Here is a 23,279-nt window from a genome sequence, read left to right as displayed (position 1 = left end):
GAGTTCAGCATATCTGTAGGTTGAAGCAGTGATACCTGCTGCTTTGATTTTGTGTCCTTTGCATCTCCATTCTTCTACAATATTCTTCTACAACCTCTGTGGATGAGGGAAGAGACATTGAAGGGTCTCACTTGGGCACTGAAATCCTCTAGTTATAAAATGTGTCACTTCATTTCACTATTAATTGGCCAGAACATATAATATGGATTGCCCCAACAGCAAAGGGGAATAAAAAATGAAATCCTTAAATGTGCTCCAAATGCTAAGAAAATTGGCTTTACTAATACCAGCTAGGTGAATAGGAGATTTCACTTAAATAGATTTATTTATGCTAGGGAGGAAATATTTGTGAATTCCTATAATTCATGTGTTGAAACCAAATCATGAAGGTGATGGGATTAGAAGGCCTTTGGGAGACAATTATGCCATGAGGTTCCACTCTCATGAATGACATTATTACCACCATGAAAGAGATCCTAGATTCTATACATTATAATATAGAATATCTACTCTACAAAGATATTCATGGTGCCATCCAAGAGGAACACACCCTTATCAGACAGCATATTTTCTACTGTCCTGATCTTGTACCTCTCAGATTCAAGAACTGTAAGCAATAAATTTCCATTATTTATAAATTATCCAGTCTAACATATTGTGTTATGGTAGCTCAAATAGACTAAAACAATTTATGGTTGTTGTTTGTTAAGTTGACCTGTTGACTATTGTGTTCAGACAGGCAAATATTTAAATGTTTGGACTTACATGATTTTGCTAAAGTTGTTGCTTTCCCTGACTGAAAACTATGCCATAATCTGTTTTTTGGTTTGAGCCAAGCATACTAAATCATCTAGCAGGATGATTACATTACTTGAGCCACTGCATTAGCAACCCTGTTCCCAACAATTGAAGAATGTTGTCTGTACATATTGTGAATGAAACAAGAGAAATTGCCAAGTGGCAGACCCAGGACACATTCACTGTACTCTGTTGGTCTTTGTTTTCTTTTTTTTTTTTTCTTTTGCGGGTCTGGAAATGGAACCCAGAGGTATTTGACCTCTGAGCTATACCCCCTGCCCTATTTTTTATTCTTCATTTTGAAACAGGGTCTCAGTAAGTTGCGATGGGCCTCATTAAGTAGCTGAGGCTGTCCACGAACCGTGATCCTCTGGTCTCAGCCTCCCCAATGCTGGGATTACAAGTATGCACTACCACACCTGGCTGGTCTTTGTTTTCTAATGAAGATTTTCTTCTCTGTGTCCATTTATGGATGATTCAGCTAGTTCCTTGAATAGGGTCATTATGAAACCCAAGTAACACCTATTGTCCAATTCTATCTCTATTTCCTGTATACAAGCTCTACAAAGATATATACCATAAACTTAGTAAGGCCTTCCTCAGTGAGAGGAAGAATGGGGAGGGAATGGGGTGGGAATTGGGTAAGGGTTAAATTAATGATGTATGCATGTATATCTCTACCATCTTGCACTCCATTAAGATATATGAGTACAAGCCAGGCATGGTGGTGCATGCTTGTAATTCCAGCATTTGGGTGGCTGAGACAGGAGAATTGTGGTTCTTGGACAGCCTCAGCTACTTAGTGAGGCCCTTTGCAACTCAGTGAGACCCTGTTTCAAATTAAAGAATAAAAAATAGGGCTGGGGGTGTAGCTCAGAGGTAGAATGCCCCTGGGTTCCATCCCCAATACCACAATAAAGAAAAAAAATTATGTAATAGTACAGTGCACCAATTAAAAAAAATTAAAAAGAATACAATAGGAATGGGGTGTAGCTCAGAGGTAGAATGTCCCTGGGTTCAACCCTCAGTACCACAAAAGGCTATATATTATTGTAACAATAAGATATCTTTTTTCCCCTTCATAATATAGAAGGTTTAAAAGTTTGACAGTATTAAAAAAGGGTATGGACAAGCCAGAACACCCTAGCTTAAAGTGTAAATGGATATATCTCTTTCAACAGTCTATTTGGTGGTATCTATTAATAGAAAATTTTTCAGACTCTATGGTTCAACATTTCTAGTGCTAGAAGTTTATCATATAGCATAGCTCCAAAATTGTGCAAAGATTTATGTACAGGGATATTTGTTGCAACACTGTTAGTAATATAAAAACTGGAAATGACTTAAATACTTAGGCACAGAGGAACTGAGAAAATATACCATTGTAAATTATTTGTATGGGATTTATTTATTTATTTATTTATTTATGTGGTACTGAGGATGAAACCCAGGGACATTCTACATCCAAGCTCCACCTCCAGCCCTATTTTTAATTCCTTATTTTGAAACAGAGTCTCACTGAGTTGCAGAGGCCTTCACTAAGTAGTTGACACTGTTCTCGAACTGCGAACCTCCTGTCTCATCCTTCCAAATGTTGAGATTACAAGTGTGTATCACCATGCCCAGCTATGGGTTTTTTTATGCTGGAGATTGAACCCAGGAACATTCTACCTCCAAATTACACTTCTTGCCCCCTTTTTAATTGTTATTTGTGTTTATTGGAACATTATAGTGTCACATCATTATAGTGTCACATCATAATACAAATCATGTTGACATACATGCACACAGCACTTGGTGGGCACCCCCCCCATTTCCCCCATCTCAGTACAGAGTACCGAGATTGACATTTATATATTTACATATGCACACAGTCAATGGTAATAATTCCTTTAATGAATCTCAGTTTCCCCCATTTCCCTTCGACGACCTCCCTGACTCCACTGAGGATTCTCCTCCATTATCTGGAGTTCCTCTGGCAATCCACTTACTCCCTAGCTTGCACACATTGCAGAAAACATATGACTCTTCACTTTTTGTGACTAGCTAATTTCACTTAACATAGTGTTCTTTTTAGATTTTGAGAAAGGGTCCCACTATGTTGCAGAGGGCCTAAGTACCTGAGGCTGGCCTCAAACCTATAATCCTCCAAGTACTGAGTTAATAAGCATGTGCCACCATGCCTGGCTAAGATACAATATTTTTAAAATTAACAAACCTGTATGTACTGTTATGGAAAGATGGCTCATGCTATCTAGAGGTCAATGAAAAAATCTAGTTAAAAACAGCACTAATAATTTGCTTAAAATTATTTTGGGCTGTGAATATATTTCAGTGGCAGTATACTTGCCTAGAATGTATTAGAGCCCTTGGATCCTCTCTTAAACTCCAAAAAATTGTTAATGCTATTATATATATGAGAGAAAAAATATTCCTAAGTGTAGATACAATTTAACAGCTATTTTGTCTATAGGGCTAGATGTATGGGACACTGTCATTTTCTATAATATCTGTTTTCATAGTTTGTTCTTGTTACTGTAACAAATACCCTAAACTGAATAATTTAGAAATGATATAAATTTATTTCTCAAAAATTTGGAGAATTGGAAATCCAACTTCAAAGTGCCAGCAAATTCAGTGTATAGTGAGTGTTTGGACCTTGTTACTGAATCCTCACGTGGCAGAACAATTGGAAAGGCAAAAAAGGGCCTAATAGGTTCCCTACAGTGCTTTCATAAGATCAGTAACCCCATTCATGAGAACTTCTCCCTGATAAGTCGATCACCTCCAAAAGGCTTCATCTCTTCATATTATTACGTTGGCAATTAAGTTTCAACATAGAAATTTTGGAGGACACATCCAGTCCATAGCATATATGTAGTTTTGTAATATTAAAAAATTTGAAGTTGGGATAAATGATTAGATTATTAAAAAAATAAAGCCTTCCTCCAGTTGGCCGCCACCATGTCCAACAGAAACAACAACAAGCTGCCCAGCAACCTGCCGCAGCTCCAGAATCTGATCAAGCGCGACCCGCCTGTCTACATCGAGGAGTTTCTCCAGGAATATAATCACTACCAATCCTATGTGGAGATTTTCAAGTTATAACCAAATAAACCCAGCAAAGAACTGGCAGACCTGGTGATGTTTATGGCACAGAACATCCTAAATCAGTGCATCTGAATTATAGGAGAGAAAGAGACACTTCAGAAAAGCCTTTACTTTGTTACAGATTGGTCACTGCTACCCAGAACATCTCCATAATTTTCCTCAAGAGCTGAAAGATATTCTCTCCTACAATCATACTGCCTTGGATCCAGATCTTTGAATGACATTTTTCAAAGTTTTGATCTTGCTGAGAAATAAGAATCTCATCCATCCATCAAGTTTGCTAGAGCTCTTTGAACTTCTGCATTGTCACGATAAGCTTCTACGAAAGACTTCATACACACATATTGTGACTGATATCAAGAATATAAATGCAAAACACAAGAACAATAAAGTGAATGTACTATTACAGAATTTTATGTATACCATGTTAAGAGATAGTAATGCAACTGCAGCCAAGATATCTTTAGATGTGATGATTGAACTCTACAGAAGGAACATCTGGAATGATGCCAAAACTGTCAATGTTATCACAACTGTGTGTTTTTCTACAGTTACCAAGATATTAGTTGCCACCTTGACATTCTTCCTTGGGAAGGATGACAGTGAGAAACAGAACAGCGACTCAGAATCTGAGGATGAAGGCTCCACAGCAAGAGACCTGCTAGTACAGTATGTCACAGGAAAGAAGAACTCCAAAAACAAAAAGAAGTTGGAAAAGGCAATGAAAGAACTCAAGAAACAAAAGAAGAAGAAAAAGACCAGAGGTGTTTAACTTTTCAGCTATTCACTTGATTCATGATCCTCAAGATTTTGCGGAAAAACTACTAAAGCAACTAGAGAGCTCTAAGGAGAGGTTTGAAGTGAAGATCATGCTCATGAACTTCATCTCCAGATTCGTGGGAATTCATGAGCTTTTTCTTTTCAACTTCTATCCCTTTGTGCAAAGGTTTATCCAGCCCCACAAGAGAGAAGTAACAAAGATCCTTCTGTTTGCTTCACAAGACTCTCATCATCTAATGCCCCTGAGATCATTCGATCATTGCTCATGACAGACACAACAATTGTGTTATTAACAAGAACTCTGGGGAAGTCATGACAGTATGAATCAGTGCTATAAAAGAGATAACAGCTCGATGTGCTCTAGCCATGACTAAAGAACTCCTCCAAGATTTGGCTCAGTATAAGACACACAAAGATAAGATGGTAATGATGTCAGCTAGGACTTTGATTCAGCTCTTACGGACACTGAATCTTCAGATGTTGCAGAAGAAATTCCGGGGTAAACATACAGAAGCCTCTGTAGAAGCAAGGGTACAAGAATATGGTGAATTGGCTCCACAGCAAGAGACCTGCTAGTGCAGTATGTCACAGGAAAGAAGAACTCCAAAAACAAAAGAAGTTGGAAAAAGCAATGAAAGAACTCAAGAAATTAGTTCTAATTTCTTGAATTAGATGCTAAAGATTACATTCCAGGAGCAGAGGTTCTAAAAATTGAGAAAGAAAAACATGCTGAAAATGATGAAGATGGATGGGAAAGTGCCAGTCTCAGTGAGGAAGAGGATGCTGATGGTGAATGGGTTGATGTGCACCACTCTTCTGATGAAGAACACCAAGAAATTTCTAAGAAACTAAACAGCATGCCCAAGGAAGAACGGAAAGCCAAAGCTGCAGCTGTCAGCACGAGTCAAGTTTTAACTCAGGAAGACTTCCAGAATATCCGCATGGCCCAAATGAGGAAAGAACTCAACGCTGTGCCCGGGAAAGCACAAAAGAGGAAATATATTGAAATAGACAGTGATGAGGAGTGCAGGGCTGAATTACTTTCTCTTCAGGACACTGAATGCCTTCATAAAAAGCCAAAGTCAGACAAGGAGACAAGACTGGCAACTGCAATGGCTGGAAAGACAGACCGAAAGGAATTCGTGAGAAAGAAAACCAGAATGAATCCTTTTTCTAGTTCCACAAATAAAGAGAAGAAAAAACAGAAGAACTTTATGATGATGTGGTATAGCCAGAATGTCCGTTTAGAAAACAAGTGTTCCTTCCAAGAAAAGCAGCTGGCTCTACGAGATGCACTTTTGAAAAAGACAAAAAGAATAAAGTAACTTCCAAACAAGTTTTCTATTGCAAAGAGTTTGTGTTATTACTCTGAAAATTAGTAAATCAAGAATGTTTACATTAAAATGTCCACTGCAGGTGTGATAGCACACCCTTGTGATACCAGTATTTGGGAGGCTAAGACAGGAAGATCACAGATTCAAGGCCAGTCTTAGCAATTTACTGAGAACCTGTTTCAAAACAAAAAAATAAAAATTAGAGTTGAGAGTCTAGCTCAGAAGTAGACTGCCCCTGGTTCAATCCCCAATACAAAAAAAAAAAAAGTCTAGAAGCGCAATATTGTGAAAACCACTGTAAACATGGTTTCAGTTTGGAGATGGATGATGATGGTGATGTTTAAAATGTAAATAGTGGTGTTATAAAATCATTTTCATTTAAACATTCATGCAAATAAATTGCCAAGTACCTACTGTCACTCTAGATATAAAATGGAATGAGCCGTAACCCCTTCACTAAGGGCACAGTCACAGCTGGGGCGGGGCAAGTGTATATAAGTGTGTTATGATACCTTATAAATAGTGTCTTGTAGAGATAGGCTCATATTTCTGTGGGGTCACTAATGCTCTACAGGCCAACTCTACAAGGGTGGGAGTTATATATTTCTTAAAACAAAACAGGACAATGTTACAAGAATAAGAGGTTCTTACTTGTAAATAAGCTTATCTGCTGAAAACAGGTCCCTGATGTACAGATTCTGGGTAGACAATTTAGTTCTTTTAGTTAATCCAAAAGATTTCAATATTTTAATGCTATGTAAAGGCTTGTTGTTGTTATTGCTGAGACCTCACTTTTAAACTGGCTTCAGTATAAATAGTCACTTAGAAGCTGCATGATCTTTATATCACTTTCCTTCAGCTCCATTTATTCTGTAATATTTTCAGTCCATTGTTTGCCTTTCCTCATTAAAAATTTCTGCTATCAGAAAAAAAAGTGCCATTACAATGGGAGAAGATTTTTGCCAACTCGATAGATGACCAATATCTAGAATATGCAGAGAACTCAAGAAACTCAGCACTAAGGAAACAAATTTCCCAATCAAAAAATGGGCAAGTGAACTAAATAGATACTTCATGAAGGAAGAAATTCAAATGGCCAATAAATGCATGAAAATGTGCTCAACATCGTTAGCAATCAGAGAGATGCAAATTAAAACTACCCTGAGATCAACAACAAATGCTGGCCAGGATGTAAAGTTGGAACTCTAATACATTATCGATTATATTGCCAATTAGTGCAAACACTTTGGAAAACAGTATGGAGGATCCTCAGAAGAATGGGAACAAACATCCATCATATGATCCAACAATACCACTTCTGGGTATCTACTCAAAAAAGGAAAACAAACTACCACACTAATACATGTGTACCTATGTTCACAGATGCACAATTCACCAATGCCAAACTATGGAACCAGCCAAGATGCCCATCAACAGATGAATGTATTATAAATGTATGTGATATGTACACAATGGAATTTTACTCAGCCATAAGGAAAACACACATCATTTACGGGGAAATGGGTGGAACTGGAGGACATTTTTCTAAGTGAGATTAGTCAGTCACAAAAAATAAAAAATTGGATGCTATTCCTAATATGCAAAAGCTAGGGAGAAAAGGGTCATAAGAGGAACTCTAGACGAAGAAGGAGATTCTGTAGATGACCAAATAAGGCAACCTAACTGAGCGGATGGGAGGGAGAAAGAGAGGAATTCTCCAATGCACATGATGTATTTTAACAAACATTTCAAAGTCAATCACTAAGCCAAACAAGAAGGAGGGAGTGGGAGGGAATGAAGTGGGAATTGGGTAAGGGCTAATTAAGTGATGTGTACACATGTGCATGTATGTCTCCACCATCTTGTATCCCATTAAGATGTATGAGTACAATGCATCAATAAAACATTAAAAATATAAAATAAAAACTGACTTCTGAGAAGTTCAGAAATACTTTATTACTCAGGGAATATACTTGACAGCAGTTAAATTGACTAGCCAAGTATAACACAGTGGAGTTTAGCAAAAAGCTCTTAACAATTAAAGCTGTGAAATAATTATCAGATTTCAGAGCTTCTGAGAAACCCAGTTTGCAAAATTATCTTTGATATTCTCTCAATCTCTAATGTTCTAAGTGCTCCACAATTGTAGATAAGAGCACAGTTCTCATCAGATTACTTTCTTTATAACTGAATAATCATGGCTACCTGATGCCTACATAATAAATCCAAATAATGTATTATGGCATTCGAGGCCTTGTGCTATATCTCAGTTCTAAATTCCATACAAAGGGCTTGTACATAATATTTAAGAATCCAGGTTTTTATCTCTCTACCCAGATCTAAGATTGAATTATTTGCCTCATCACCATTTCAATAAATCCCAAATGATTTGCCCTTTGGATCCAAATTCACCTCTTCATCATATTCCTGTCTCTCCAGATCCCTGTCAGAAGGTATCTCCACATGACTGTGTCTACGCTGCTCTCATGGAATTTATATCTTTTTACAAGGTAGCTTGTTTTTTTTTAATGACCTCCCTACTACAGTGTTATCCCCATAAAGATAGGATTCCCCCAAGAAATCCCAGCATATTGCTTGCGCATGCCAGGCTGATAGTAAATGTTTGTAGAATTGAATGAATGAATTAATTAATTAATATATTTTTCTTGTAACAAGGGCCCTGCTAATTTACAGATGCTACCAGCAAGTGGCAATAGTCTCCTTGGGCTCATCTACCACTCAGCTCACTACTGTTCATCAGCATCTATAATCATTGTCTAAACTCAAGCTCAATATGGGATTCTTGGCTTGTTGACAGCATCATTTCTCAACTTTTTAGAATGTACTTATGATAACAATATTCACTGAGGTATTTCCGTAGAAATTCTCTCCAAATGCTTGTTCCTTGTTTGGATGTAATGGGAACTGCCAAAGCTCAGCCATCTCAAATCTCTCTGACTAGTATTGAGTCTCAGGAAGAAATTGGGCAGTGATCCTTAGAAAGGAGGGAACAAGGCTAAACATGGTAGTATATGCCTGTAATACCAGTACTTGGGAGGCTGAGCCAGGAGAATCAGAGGATCCAGGCCAGCCTCAGCATCTTAGGCTCTCATTAACTTAGTGAGATCCTGTAACCAAATACAAAATAAAATAGGAATGGAGTATAGCTCAGAAGTAGAAGACCCCTGGGTTCAACCTCCAGAACAGCAACTTTAAAAAAGTGAGGGAATCAGGAGGAAGAAGGAAGGAATTTGAGTTCAAGAACCAGGGATCACACAAATTCGGAAGGCTGGAAATCAGCTCATAGTGGGAAAGAACCCTGTGGTGTTTCTTTAGAAACCTCAGCACTTTTTTTTCCTGCATGGATGTTTTCTAAAGTTCATTATCTGTGGAGAAAGGAGTAGTAATTATTTATACTTATTATGATAATTTAAGTATTTAAATATTTTTGTTTATTTTTAAAAGTTTTGGAGCTGGGCATGGTGGCATGCTTATAATCCCAGTACTTGGGAGGTTGAGACAGGAGGATCGCTGTTAGCTGATAGCCTTAACTACTTAGTGAGGACTTCTGCAACTTAATGAAACCTTGTTTCAAATTAAAGAATACAAAATAGGGCTGGCGATATAGCTCAGATGTAGAATATTCCTGGTTTCCATCACCAGTACTGAAAAAAATTAAGTTTTGGTGGTACTAGGGATTGAACCCAAGAGGATTCTAACTCCAAACTACAACCTCAGCCATATTTTTTTTTTGTGGTACTGGGGTTCCTGGAAGCCCTTCTACCTCGGGGCTACACTCCCAGACCTATTTTTACATTTTCATTTTGGAAACAGGGTCTCCTAAGCCAGCGCGCGCGGCTGGCTTCGAACCTGCGCGATCCTCCTGTCTCCGCCTCCCAAGCGTGGGGATTACAAGCGTGCGCCACCACGCCCGGCCATATTTTTTTTATTTTTATTTTGAAATAGGGTCTTACTAGATTGATGAGAGTCTCAAAACATGTTGAGGCTATCCTGGAACCTTTGTTCCTTCTGTCTCAGCCTCCCAAGCACTAAGATTACAGGCATGTGCTACCACATCTGGCTTCTATTTAGATATTTTAAAACCACAGTTCTACCATAATTGATGAAAAGGTATCCCTGCTTCCCATCTTCCCTCAGTTGAGGAACAGACAGTTGATGAGATATGGCTATCAAGGACAGCACAGCAGGAAGCCGGAAACTAGGGCAGAAATCACAACCAAGATTTATTTGGCAGGGTAAATTTGGTAGTCATAAGAAGAGAAATTCTCACTACATCAGATTTTAAAATCAAGAAGGAAGAAATGTTTTTTTTTTTCCAAAATGGCGACTGAGGGACACAGCACTTCTCAGTAGCTGAAGCAAATAAAGTTTAAATACTTAGAAAGCAGTGTCTCAATCAACAAAATAAATACATACTAGGAACCAAAACACATCCAGGTACCTCGGCGGAACCCTGAACTTGAAGAAGAATAACAAAGATCGGACACAGGACCTGCTGCAGATACAATCGGAACGCTGATTGGAACACCGATCGGCGGGCTGCTTTTGCAGCTGCCCAAGGAACTGCCTGCCCGATATTACCGCGGCAAGATAATCCGGGACTAAAAACGGATTTAGGACCGCATCTTAAGCAGCGAGCAGCACCACATCAGAATTCTGTGTGCTCACCAGTGACTGGATCACAACTGCATAGAGACTCCCACGGATTCCTGCACCAAGTCAGGTACCTGAGGGCGCCCTGGTAAGTTGGGGTCCTAGCGTGTGCGCAGCCTCAACCCCCCAGCACGGGCCCAAGCCTCAGAACCGAGCACTCTCCTCGCGCACCTTGACTGCACCACGGTCCCCTGCTAGTAGTCAGTGCCTGTACCACTGCCACCCCTAAATTGGAGCCTGCTTGTGTGTCTAGCTCCTGCCACCTTGCCAGAGCCTGCCTTCCAGGCTGCGAAAGCCCTGTGTGAACCGGAAATCTCCCTGGGGCACCCCCAGCTTCTACGTCCCGCAGGAGGCAGAGACCATTGCTGGACACCGCGCACTGGTCCCTTGAGCACCTACCCTGCACCCCTGGCCCACCAATGGGTGTTCCCACCCTCCCGGTAGCCAGATGCTTAGTTCTAAGCGAGAACACAGCTCAATACACCTTGGAAGAGCATACCAGCTCTTCCAAGACAAAAAACAAAAAAAAAATTCAAAGAATCAATAAAACAAAAAGTTGGTTCTTTGAAAAGATTAATAGAATTGATAAACCCCTGGCCAACCTAACCAAAAGAAAAAGAGAATCAACTCAAATTATCAAAATTAGAAATGAAAAAGGAGATATCACCACAGATAGGGAAGAAATTCAAAATATTATCAGAAACTACTTTAAAAATTTATACTCCAATAGATTTGAAAACCTGGATGAAATTGACAGATTTCTAAGCACAGTTAACCTTCCTACACTCAACCAAGAGGACATAGCAAGCCTAAACCAACCAATAACAACCAAAGAAATAGAAATGGCAATAAAAATTCTTCCACCAAAGAAAACCCCAGGCCCAGATGGGTTCCTAGCTGAATTCTACAAAACCTTCAGTGAACAACTAATACCAATACTTCATAACATGTTCCGGGAAATTGAAAGAGATGGAACTCTTCCAAACTCCTTCTATGAGGCCAGTATCACATTAATCCCCAAACCAAATAAATATACCTCAAGAAAGGAAAACTACAGACCAATATCCTTAATGAACATAGATGCAAAAATTCTAAACAAAATACTAGCTATATGCATTCAAAACTATATCAAGAGAATAATACACCATGACCAAGTCGGTTTCATCCCAGAAAAACAAGGCTGGCTCAACAGAGGCAAATCAATACATGTTATTCACCACATAAATAGAACCAAGAACAAAAACCACATCATCATAGCAATAGATGCTGAAAAAGCATTCGACAAAATCCAACACCCATTTATGTTAAAAACACTGAAAAAAATTGGGATAGAAGGAAAGTATTTCAACATCATCAAGGCAATATACTGCAAACCCAAAGCCAACATTATATTGAATGGAGAAAAACTGCAAGAATTTCCGCTACAGTCAGGAACAAGACAAGGATGCCCACTATCACCACTCCTTTTCAATATAGTCCTTGAGACTCTTGCTGCAGCAATCAGACAAGAGAAGGAAATCAAAGGAATCCACATAGGAAGAGAGGAAGTAAAATTATCCTTATTCGCAGATGACATGATCCTTTATCTGGAAGACCCAAAGAACTCAACCAAAAGACTTCTGGAGATGATTGACAAATTCAGCAAAGTCGCAGGTTACAAAATCAACCTAAAGAAATCAGTGGCCTTTCTTTATGCCAACAACGAATCCACAATGAAAGAAACAAGAACAACAATTCCATTCACTATAACCTCAAAACCAATAAAATACCTAGGAATAAACCTAACCCAAGATGTAAAAGACCTCTACAACAAAAACTATAAAACATTAAAGAAAGAAATAGAAGAAGACCTTGGAAGATGGAAAGATCTCCCGTGCTCATGGATAGGCAGAATAAATATCATCAAAATGGCCATTCTGCCAAAACTGATCTATAGGTTCAATGCAATTCCCATTAAAATACCAGTGACATTCTTCAGAGACCTAGAAAAATCAATCATGAACTTCATATGGAGAAAGAAAAGACCTAGAATAGCCAAAGCAATTCTCAATAACAAGAAACACGCAGGAGGCATTACAATCCCAGACTTCAAACTATACTATAGAGCAATAGTAGTAAAAACAGCATGGTACTGGCACAAAAACAGATATACTGACCAGTGGATTAGAATAGAAGATACAGAAACAAACCCACACATCTTTAGTCAATTAATCTTTGACAAAGGGGCCAAACACATACGCTGGAGAAAAGACAGCCTTTTCAACAAGTGGTGCTGGGAGAACTGGCTAACCATTTGTAAAAAGATGAATCTAAACCCCTATATCTCACCTAACACAGGAATCAACTCAAGATGGATCAAAGACTTAGAAATTAGACCTGAGACTGTGAAGTTAGTAGAGGAGAACATAGGTTCAACACTACAACATATTGGCACAGGCAGTAACTTTCTCAACAAAACCTCCAAAGCTCAGGAAATTAAAGCAGGAATAAACAAGTGGGATAACATCAAACTAAAAAGTTTCTTCTCATCAAAGGTAACTATCAATAACCTAAAGAGGAAGCCTACAGAATGGGAAAGGATCTTTACCAGCCACCATTCTGATAGGGGCTAATATCTAGAGAATACAAAGAGCTCAAAAGACTCTACACTAGCAAAACAAACAACCCAATCAAGAAATGGGCAAATGAACTAAATAGACACTTCACAAAAGAAGAGATACAAAGGGCCAATAGATACATGAAAAGATGTTCTTCATCACTGGCCATCAGGGAGATGCAAATCAAAACTACACTGAGATTCCATCTAACCCCAGTCAGAGTAGCAAACATAAAGAAATCAAACAACAACAAATGCTGGTGAGGATGTGGGGAAAGAGGAACTCTTTTACACTTTTGGTGGGAGTGCAAACTAGTTCAGCCACTATGGAGATCTGTGTGGAGATTCCTAAGAAAGGTGGGAATAGATCCACCATATGATCCAGCTATACCACTCCTGGGTATCTTTCCAAAGGGGTTGAATTCAGAGAAATACAGCAACATATGCATACCTATGTTCATAGCAGCACAATTTGTAATAGCCAAAATATGGAACCAACCCAGATCACCATCAACAGATGAATGGATAGCAAAACTGTGGGAAATACACACAATGGAATTCTATTCAGCCATAAAGAAGAACAAAATATATCATTTGCAAGAAGATGGAAAGCCCTGGAGAGCCTCATGTTAAGTGAGATCAGCCAAGCACAGAAGGAGAAGATACACATGTTTCCTCTAATATGCCCAAACTAGAAAACACAAAGGATACCAGTGGGACTCCAGATATTAGAAGGGAAATACTAGCTAAGTTTTAAGGGAAAGACAGGAGAGGAGAAAGGCCGATCTTGATTAATGAGGGTCTATACCTGAACATGTGTAAAATTATGAATAAGACATGGTTAACCTGGACAACCATTGGTGGGAGGGGGGAAGAGAAAATGGGGGCGGGGGGTTAGAGGGCACCAAATATAGTGTAAATGTATACTATTTATGTTCAATAAAAAATGTTAAAAAAAGAAATAAATAAAAAAAGAAGGAAGAAATGGCTGTTAAGATACTTAAAGACCAGTTGTGGTGGCACATGCTTCTAATCCCAGTACTTGTGTGGCAGAGACAGGAGAATTGCAGGTTTAATGACAACCTCAGCAAATAATGAGACTTCCCTTAACCTAGAAAAACCCTGTTTCAAAATATTAAAAATAGTGCTGGGTGTGTAGCTCAGAGGTAGAATGCCTCTGAGTTTAATCCCCAGTGTTACAAAAAGAAACAGAAAATGATTTAAATAGCTAGGATTTATATTCCATTAACAAATGTAATGGGTATTGCATTTATATATTTGTTCCTTAAAAATATAACAAAATTATATATTATTTTAATAAAGAGTTGAATTTGGTATAGAAGCTGATTCTAGCTGCAGGGAAACATCTTCACCTTTTCCCTGTTATCTAGTGGCAGGGGTTTTATGTTACAAGAACAATAATAAAATTTGGAACAAAAATTTCCTTTGAAAGGAAAATTCTGAGAAGGAAGCTAATGGGGGTGGATAATATTTTCTACTTAGAAAGAATAACTGATTTGTCAATAAAAAATTAAAAAAGAAAGAATAACTGATTTAAGTTTAGCTTAGCCCATGATATTTGTAATGGATTAGACTTATAATGCCCCCTAGCCTCATGGAAACAAAGTAGTAATGTTGGAAGCAGTTCTTGGTTGCTAAGGAGCAGTCCCTAGGAGTGTGACTTTGGGGATTATATAAAGTCCTTTCCTAACCTTTCATTCTCTCTACTTCTAGCCTCCATGATGTGAGAAAAGATCCCATGTAACCTTCCTCTCTCCACTTCCCACTGCCATGCTCTGTCATTTTAAAGAACTCCAAAACTGTGAGCAAATAAATCTTCCTTCCTGTAAGTTGTGTGGTCAGTTTTTTGGATTGTAACAGTGAGAATGTTGGCTGAGGCAGTGGATCCACACCCATAATACCAGTACTTGGGAGGCTGAGGCAGAAGGATTGCAGATTCAAGGACAGCCTCAGCAAAATGGTGATAGCCTTAGCAACTTAGTGAGATCGTGTTCCACAGACAAAAAGTAGAAAAGCTAGGGGTGTAGCTCAGGGATAGAATGCCTCTGAGTTCAATCCACAGAACCAGAAATAAAGCATGAGAGACTGAGTTTTGTGTATACATATGCAGCACTCTCTAAGGAAAAGAAAACAAATCTCAATATAATGCTAAATTAATAAATCAGATTAAATTCCTATAAACAGAATAACCCATTCCCATAATTATAATAGACACATATAGAAAAATGAATGGAAGAAAATTTACAAAATATTCACAGAGCTGTGGGTATAGCTCAGATGTAAAATACCCTGGGTTCAGTCTCCCATCATCAAAATATAAAAAGTAAAATTAATATCAAGGTCTATTGTGTTATTAATTAAAAAGTAGATATGATCAAGTTACTCTGGATTTTTGAAGCCCCTCTCGTTATCTATCCTTTCCCAGCTCCCTACCATCAACAGGTTCCCAAGAGTAAGATATTAATTACAAAGATGCCCCAGAAAATAGCCTACTTATTACTGAATCCCTAAGTATTTATGTATCCTTGTAAAGTGGCCTGTGCTATGTGTGGGATGAAAAGACCTCATTTATCCCTTCAGCGTGAAGAGTCTTGGAATTAGGCCTAAGTAGGCATTATTATAGGATCAACTTTTTTGTCCTTGACTCATCTTGGTTTTCTCCTTCTAAAGGTCAAGGGACTCTGGGCTGACTTGTCACACTAGTCACATGAAATACTGTGGCTCAAGGAGGGCACAGAAAATTCCAAATACACTGGAGAGATAGGCCTCAGTCCTGTTTCAACTTAAATCACTTTAATCTTCACAGAGAAAGCTCCCATGCCTATTAGGGGACAGAAGGGGAGAAGTCCTAGGGTAGGGCTATCCAACTTTGACAATCCTAATAAGCACCTACCATGTGCTCCCACACACACCTCAAGTAAAATTTTGCAAACATGTTATCAATAGGGCCTCTTTCCTAGGCATATGACACATACACAGCAGAAAACACCATGCTTTATTTAATACTCTGCTTTTGCTGCCTGGATATTATTAACCATATATATACTTTTTGATGGTACTGGAGTTCCTGGAAGCCCTTCTACCTCTGGGCTATACTCCCAGACCCATTTTTTAAATACTTTTTGTTTGGAAACAGGGTCTCTTAAGCTAGCACGGCTGGCTTCGAATCTGCTCAATCCTCCTGTCTCTGGCTCCCAAGCACGAGGATTACAAGCGTGCGGCACCACGCCCTGCAACCATGTATTTTTGAACTCATATTTTCTAGATAAAGTAAGATGCAGCAATAGTGTTTGTGCATCTATATGTGTGTTTTGCCTGTTCTTCTGGTCCTGTTTGCATGCGGTCATTGTGATGCCCCAGGTCCTATTCTTGGGAGTTAAGCAAGACTGAAAGGGGAGGATAAGGTTAGTGAATTCCATCTACCACTCAGTACGATGGGGTGGGAATGCTGTTACAGTGATGCACCAAAGAGTCCACAGTTTCCTTTTGAACCAGTACTTGTTTCTGATGTGAAAACAATGCAATGAGATTCTGAGAGAAATGAAAACCAAAGAACCCTCTCCAGTTACAGTAGTGTCCCTTTAGCTGTGGTTTCATTTACCCCAGTTTTGGTTACTCAATCAATCATTGCCCCAAAATATTAAATAGAAAATTATAGAATTAAATAGATTATAATTTTTAAATTCCCTGCCATTATGAGTAATGGGATAAATTTTTGTGTCATTCCCCTTGGTGTGCCTGAAATAAGAATCACCTTTTAACCCATTTACCCACCCATTAGTCACTAAGCAGTCTTCTGGGTTATCTGGTTGATCAACTGTCATGGTATCACAGCGCTTGTGTTCAAAATAACCCTTATTTTACTTAATAATCTCAAAAAACAAGAGCAATTATGCCCGCAACTTTGTTATAGTATATTTTTATAATCATTATATTTTGTTATTAGTTGCTAAACTCTTACTGTGCCTAATTTATAAATTAACTTAATCATAGATATGAGTGAATAGAAAAAAGAATTATATATATATATGTATGTGTGTATATATATATATATATATATATATATATATATATATAATTTCAACACATATATTTCAACACATATCCCCAGAAGAGAAGAGGAGACTATAGTATGCTTTAAATGATGACATAAAAGGAGAGGCAAAGATATATGAACCTTTTCCCTTTTGTTATTTCCTACTGAAGGCAGAGAATATTGGTAAAATATACATCAAGAAGTGAAATAAGGGTTGGATTTTAGCTCAGTGGTAGAGAGCTTTCCCAGCACACACAAGGCCCTGGATTGAAACCCCAGACCCACAAATAGTGCAATAAAATATGGTATATACACACACACTGGAATTTTAGTCACCCATAAAGAAGCACAAAATTGTTATTTGCAGAAAACTGGATAAAACTAGAGAATATTATGCTGAGATCAGCCGTCTCAGAAAATCAAGGGTCATATCTTTTTTCTCATTTGTGGAAGCTAGAGATAAAATAAGAAACAAAAAGTAATTTCATAAATGATGAGAGAAACCAGCAGAACAGTGGCAGGGGCTTGGACGTGGTGGCTCATGCTTGTAATCCCAGTACTTGGGAGGCTGAGACAGGAGGATTGCAGGTTTGTGGTCAGCCTCTGTTATTTAGTGAGGTTCTCTACAACTTAGTGAGACTCTATTTAAAAATTAAAAAAAAAATTAAAAATAGGGATAGGAATATAGCTCGGAGGTAGAAAGCACCTAGATTCAATACCCAATTCCACACACACACACACACACACACACACACACACACACACAAAGTGGAAGGGGACTAGGGAAAGGGGGAGAGGAAGCTTGCTGAAGAAAACAGTTCAAATAATGCTATGTCCATATATGTAGGTATCACTATCAATCTCATTAACATCCATGGAGAAGGGAGAAAATGGGGTGTAAACCAAATGTTGTGTGCATATAAATTGCTGAGGTTCAAACCTGAAATCCTCATGTCTGTAACACATTGAACCTCACTATAATGTATAATTATAATGCACCAATAAAAGCATCTTAAAAGCTGAGTGTGGTGCCACATACCTGGAATCCTAGTACTTACGAGGTTGAGACATGAGAATTGCAGGTTTGAACCTCAGCAACTTAGTAAGACCCTCAGCATCCTAGGGAGACCCTATTTCAAAATAAAAATTAAAAACTTTGGGGGTATAGTCAGAGGTAGAATGCCACTGGGTTCAATCACCAGTACTCCCAAAAATGTATTTTAAAATAAATTAGTTTTGTCAAGCATTTTCCACGTTCTGGTAAGAGCTAGAAAATGCTAATTATGTAATTTTGGTGATTCTACCTGTAAATTAAATGTTCTTGCTCTTACCTTAGACTGGCCTTTAAATACAGATGAATACTAAAAAAATTTGTTTATTTAAAATTTCTTCTTTTTACTTAGTATGATAATAAGTAGCCAACAAAATAAATGTCATAATAAGTCGAGATAATGAGTGTGTAGATAAAAGGGGAAAAAAAAAATTTGTAGCCGGGCATGGTAGCGCCCGCTTGTAATCCCCAGCGCTTCGGAGGCGGAAACAGGAGGATCGCGCTGGTTCGGAGCCAGCCTCGCTAGCTTAACAGACCCTGTTTCCAAATAAAAACTATAAAATAGGCCTGGGACTGTAGCCTGGAGGTAGAAGGGCTTCCAGTAACCCCAGTATCACCAAAAAAAAAAAAAAAAAATCTTTGTATTTGACCTTTAACATTTGTTTCCTGCTTTTTTTTTTTTTTTTTTTGTGGTGGTGGTGGTGGTACTGGGGTTGCTGGAAGCCCTTCTACTTCCGGGCTACACTCCCAGACCTACTTTTATAATTTTTTTATTTGGAAACAGGGTCTCTTAAGCCAGCACGGCTGGTTTCTAACCGTGATCCTCCTGTCTCTGCCTTCCAAGCGCGGGGATTACGAGCGTAGGCCACCATGCCTGGCTTGGTTTCCTGCTTTTTGATCAAGGTTCCTAACATTTTTACTTTTTCACAGGCAATATTTCACAATGTTTTGAAAAAACTTTTGGCTTTTAAAACCTAGTACATTTTCTGAACCATTTTTATTAACTTTTTTGCAATTGAAATGTCCGGGTAAACTTTGTTAAAATTTAGTTGACCCTTTATGAGTATGTTTATTTCTGGAAACTCTCTTCTGTTCCTTTAATATGTTTGTTTGTTTGTTTATTGATCATCTATCTAAAAGTAAATGTACCCCAAATAAAAATTTTGAGATAGACACAACAAGAATGAGAATATGGGAACTTTGAGAAAGTGAATAAATTGAATTTTTTGGAAAAAAAAAGAGAGTTACTATAGGAAAGGCTTAAATATTTAAGGAAGGGAATTGATGAGAAGAAAGGTAGATAAATGGGTGAAAATTTGAAGTTGAAAATCTCAAGGGATATGGTAAAATATGAAAAGTGAATTGAAACTTTATCTTAATATACTAATAAAATGGGTCAGACTGAAAGTTAACCCATGAGAAACTGTTCAAATATCCATTAACAGGAAGCCAGACAAATTGTGGCATATTCATATAATGGAGTACTATTCAGTAATAGAAAGAAATAGACCCTTGATAATACACATCAGGTAAATCTAAGTAACATTATAAAGAATAAAAAATCCAGACACAAAATAATATAATAAGAATATATTCGTCATACATTATAAAGAATAAAAAAACAGACACAAAAGAATATATACAATATGGTCTCATTGGGACTGAGGAGGATGTGGTAGAGTAATTGCTTAGCATGTACAAGGTCTTGGGTTCGATTTCTAGAACTGCAAAAACAATTCCATTTATATAAAATTTAACAGCCTACAATAGGCAATGATGATATAATTCAGAACAAAGGTGGGGAGCATGAGGGTGGAAAGAGGCACAAGGGGATCTTTTTGGGTTATTTTGGTACTATTAGCATGGGTGTGTACATTCTTCAAAGTACATAAACTGGTACACTTGAGATATGTGCCTTTAACTTGGAATGAAACCACCTTAGAGCGCAGCTATACTACTCTTATTTATCCAAAATACCTGAAGTCAGCATAGTATACTGATACATGCATACCCATGTGTATATCACCACAATTTACAACCGCCAAGTTATGAAACCAACCTAGATATGAATAAAGAACATGTGATATATGCATAGAATGTAGTTTTATTCAATCATAAAAAGAATAAAATTGTTATTGTTTGCAGGAAAATGGATGGAACTGGAGAATATCATGCTGAGTGAAATCAGCCAGACTCAAAGTTATGGGCCATATGTTTTCTCTCACATGTAGAAGCTAGAGAGAAGAAGAAAGGGGGAAGTTTCATGAAAATAGAAGGGATAGCAGTAGAGTAGGGAAGCAGAGAATGGGGATCAGGTGGAGGGGAAGGAGAGGTGTTGGAGAATTAAATCAGCCAAATTTTTATGTGTGTGTGAACATTATCACAATGAATTCCAGTATTACATATAATTATAATGCACCAATAAAATCAACTTTAAAAGGTCTGTGTCTTTAGCTGAATTCAATTATATCTCAAAATTTTAATGAACCACTGGATCAATATTGTAGTAATAGTGTGTGTGTGTGTGTGTGTGTGTGTGTGTGTGTGTGTGTGTGTGTATTGCTGGAAATTAAACCTAAGGAAACTCTATCTTCTAACTAAAACTACAGACCCCCCAGCCCTTTTTATTTTTTGTTCTGAAACAGGTTGCTGAAGCTAGCTTCTATCCTGTGATCTCTCTGTCTTAGCCTCTCAAGTATTTGGATTATAGGTATGCACCACTATGCCTGGATTGGACCAATTGTACTTTGAATCTATTCATCACTGCTTCAAACTAAGATGCGTGTTTCTTTTCAAATGAAATGCTTTAGGTGAGGCTATCACCACCTGTACTGAAAAAGACTCATTTATAAAAAAAATATTCACTGTGAGGCATGTTTGTGCATGCCTTTAAATCCCAGTACTTGGGAGACTGAGTCTGAAAGATTGCAGATTCAAGGCCAAGCTCAGCCAAAAAAAAAAAAAAATCCTGCTTTCATCCATTCTTCCTCATGTGTACTAGTCCACCTAGAACCTTCCATTTGGATTTCCCACTTTCAACTATGCGCTGCTACCATTCTTTTTCTGAACAGCAGCTACATCAATCATATCATAGCATTTGCCTCCTGAGCCTTCCAATGTTTTACTCTGGCACATTCAGAAAGAAATGAAAGTTCTTTCCTCTGTCCTGAAAGCCCTGCAAGATCAGGTCCTTGCCTCCTCACTCTGCCAGTGCACTGTTTCTTCAGAATCTTGCATTAACTGTCCAGTAAATATTTGGTAAATGAATGGATGAATGAATGAATGTTCCTGTCTTGCTAATTAGCTATATAACCCTTAAAAGGGTTTTATAACGGAATATTTTAAAGGATACTATGACTACTGGCCTAATGAGAAAAAAAAGGGAACACTAAGCTGGGTGCAGTGGTGTGCACATATTATCCCAGTAGTTGGAAGGCTGAGGATTGCAGGTTCAAGGGCAGTATCAGCAACTTAGTGAGTACTCAGCAATTTATCAAAACCCTACTTTAAAGTAAAAAATAAAATAGATCTGGGAGTGTATTGTAGAGGTAAAATGCCTCTGGGTTCAAACTCCACTACTCCTGAAAAATAAATAAATAAATAAATAAATAGGGCTACATGTAGCTTAGAGTAGAATATCCCTGGATTCAATCCCCACAAAAAAGAAAAGAAAAAAGAAAGGAAGAAAGGAAGAAAGAAAGGAAGGAAGGAAGAAAGAAAGAAAGAGAGAAAGAAAGAAAGAAAGAAAGAAAGAAAGAAAGAAAGAAAGAAAATTATTGAAACTACTGTGGACAGAGTAGAAAGATGAGCAATCACGAAAAAGTGAAGGGCATCTGTTGTTTGAATGAATGTCCCAGGTGATGCTTGAGACAAATGGTTCCAAAAGGGACTCAGGCCAGAGCCAGCCAGCAAAAGTACGGGTTATGAAGAGAGGTGTGAGGATGAAGAATTCAACTCTAAGAATTTGATTCTCAGAATATTTAATTTATTCTAACGTGGGGGGGCCGTCAGCCTACTATCTCTACTGGCCAACCCCTGCTCCTGGGTCAATATCTCTACTGGTCGACGACTACTCTTGGGTCAGTATTCTCTATTGTGCCAATTCTGGGTTTGTTTTTTCCAGAGGTATTTATACAGTTACAGGTCAATCAATATCCTCGTGCTGCCACCACCAGAATACAATAAAGACCAATCCAAAGCACATATATTACAGATAGGTTAATCAGTACCCTCATGCCATCACCATCTGATCTTCTCCCAGACCTTTTACTTTGAACTTTCTATGACCCCAAACCTTGTTGACTCTGGGCAAAGGAGAGTCAGCTGAGTCAGAAATATTCTTTTAGGGAAAACCTTAATGGCTCTCCACAGACTCATTGCCTGTTTCATGCTACAGGTACTTTAGTATTAGAATCCAGGGAGAAAACAGGGAAGAAGATGGGAAATTCTTACCCTTACAGATTTCACATTCTTGTGGAAGGTGAGAGAAAATAAGCAAAATAAGAAAATACTGTATAATATGATGTTGCATTTGTAATGATAATGTAGGGCTCAATGTTTTTGCTTCTGTCTGCATTCTCTGGATTTTATTTTATTGTTTTGATGGTACTGGGGGTGGAACCCATGGGCTTTTCTACCTCCAGGCTATACTCCCAGATCTATTTTATACTTTATTTGGAAACAGAGCCTCACTCACTAGCTGAGGCTGGCTTTGAACCTGTGTGATACTCCTGTCTCAGACTCCCAAGCACTGGGATTACAAGTGTGCACCACCAGGCATGGCAATTCTCAGGATTTTAGAATGAACCTGAATCAGGTCACTGCCCTTTCTATTTTCACTGTGCTTCCAAACCATGATTGTACCATGGAATGGTTGGG

At 38.1% G+C, this 23,279-nt stretch overlaps 1 pseudogene across 1 annotated transcript; it reads left to right on the top strand.

Moving 5' to 3' along the window:
• Positions 1-3,762: 3,762 nt before the first annotated feature.
• On the top strand, positions 3,763-6,014 carry LOC308279504 (protein SDA1 homolog; annotated as a pseudogene). The gene is made up of 3 exons: positions 3,763-3,957; positions 4,031-5,233; positions 5,362-6,014. The product of its transcript is annotated as a protein SDA1 homolog (transcript).
• Positions 6,015-23,279: the final 17,265 nt, after the last annotated feature.

The sequence above is a fragment of the Muscardinus avellanarius genome, assembly GCF_963383645.1.
Source record: "Muscardinus avellanarius genome assembly, chromosome: X".
Taxonomy (NCBI): Eukaryota; Metazoa; Chordata; class Mammalia; order Rodentia; family Gliridae; genus Muscardinus; species Muscardinus avellanarius.
This window is presented reverse-complemented; position numbering and strand designations above follow the sequence as displayed.